This window comes from Gossypium hirsutum, chromosome A13 (assembly GCF_007990345.1).
Source record: "Gossypium hirsutum isolate 1008001.06 chromosome A13, Gossypium_hirsutum_v2.1, whole genome shotgun sequence".
Taxonomy (NCBI): Eukaryota; Viridiplantae; Streptophyta; class Magnoliopsida; order Malvales; family Malvaceae; genus Gossypium; species Gossypium hirsutum.
In genome coordinates this window covers 76,842,224-76,844,550 of record NC_053436.1, presented here as the reverse complement: position 1 = coordinate 76,844,550, position 2,327 = coordinate 76,842,224, and positions in this window count along the sequence as shown.

Sequence of the window (2,327 nt, the reverse complement as noted above, 5' to 3'; positions counted from 1 at the left end):
GAGCCCCAAAACATGCTTTGGAAGCGGTTCGAGACTAAACCGAGAACTTTAGAAAACTTCCCAACACTTGAAAAATTTTTCATCAAAACAGGGGTCACATGCCCGTATGGCTTGGGACATGCCCGTGTGGGTAGGCCGTGTGGTCATACACGCTTGTGTCCCTAACCCGTGTAACTCTCTATTTATGACATCATCAACAAATTGAAGTCACATGGCCAAGTCACACGCCATGTGCTTAGGCCGTGTGGGCGATTTAATTTTCATAATTTTCCTAAAATAGGTGCGGACTTCACACCCCTGAGCACACACCTATGTCCTTGGGTCGTGTCCTTCACACGGCTGAGAGACATGGCCGTGTCTCTGCTCGTGTGGCTAATTCAAAGCTAAAATTCAAAATTCAAGGGACACAAAGCCGGATCACACACCTATAGGGCAAGCCATGTGTCACACACGGCCTAGACACATGCCTGTGTGTCTACCCATGTAGACAAAAATAAGGCTATTTACCAAGCCATTTTTCCACCCTTACTTGCACCAACCTACCCAACAACAAGCAATACAAATTCAAGTATATTCATACAACCAATTCAGCCACAAACAAGTTATCAATGTATCATTTACATGCAACCATCTATCACATACAAACATGACCTACCTATCAACTTAATCCATGCAAATTCACACATCCATGAAAATATCATCATATACATATATATACTTAAGCCAATATTAGCCAACTTAGATGGCCATTTACAAAATGAATTATCAAATAACATAAGCCAACACTTTTAGCCAAATCAACTATGACACATAAAAAAAAGACCAAGTCTCTATACATGCCATAGTTCAGAATATTATAATCATAAGTACCTAAAATGATAATTTGATAGTGTGAATGGATCTCTGACCGCCTTCGATCCCTGAGTTCTCTTGGTGACACTATAAGACAGGGGAAAAAGAAAAGGGGGTAAGCTTTAAAGCTTAGTAAGTTACTATACAAATAATAGGGATCATAAATACACTTTAACATATATTTAACATAAAGTAAATTAACATAAATGTCATTGTGAATTCACAATCAAGCTTAGCATAGATGTATTTAAAATCTTAACATCATAACTTACTCGATTAAACCAATCCAAGGTTTCATCACATATTGACCTCATTAAGCGTGAGTTTTGTGTACATACCTGTACCAACTTGCAACATACCATTGTCTTCCACAACATACCATAATATTTCATAACTTTGACATGGTCGTTAAATTACCCGTTGAACCACTTGGAATACTAAAGGATACTCGGGAAATCTCACATACATAGATTGTACCAATGCCATATCCCAGATATGGTCTTACATGGGATCTCATATCGATGCCAATAGCCCAGCTATGGTCTTACACAAAATCTCATATTGATTCCATATCCCAGATATGGTCTTACACGTAATCTCAACTAACCCTAATGTCATGACATTTGTATCCTAACTATTCCTAAGGTTCAACCGGGATATTTCTCACTTGTCGAAACTTTTTCAAACTCATTCAAAGAGTAAATCACAATTTATACAATTAAAATACAATTAAAGCATAAATAATAATGCATTATTTACATACGAACTTACATCGGTGCAAAAATAGAAGAAATGGACTTTACCGTTAAACACCTTATTCTTTCCTCGATCAAGGTCTGAACTTTGTTTTTCTTGATCTATAATAGAAAATTTAGCTTATTTATTATTCAAATTATTCAATTCAATCCATAAATCATATTATGGAAAAATTACACTTTTGCCTCTAAACTTTGACATATTTATATTTTTGTCTCTAGGCTCGTAAAATGAAATGTATCCATTTTCTTTGTTACCCAAGCCTAGACAAACCATATACATGCTCATATCAGCCCACATTTTTCATCAAATTAGATTTTTACCACCCATTTTACAAACTTTTACAAATAGGTCCTTTTTAGGTATTTTCATGAAAAATCACTTAGTAAAAGTTATTTAGTACACATCAAACTTTCATTTTCTACCACTAAACATCAAAACACATGCATGTCACACATGGGTAAATTTTTAAACATGAACCCTGCTTCAAAATAATGGTAGAAATAGGTAAATCGGGTTACGAGGACTTCAAAAATGTAAAGAACATTAAAAACGGGGCTAAAATGCACTTACTATCAAAGGTTGACAGTTGACAAAACCTTAGCTATGGTGAGCTTGAGATTTTTGGCTAAGGTAGGAGAAGATGGGCACAATTTTGACTTGATTTTCCCTTTTTATTCTTTTATTTACCAAATGGCCAAAATGCCCTTTTTGCCGTT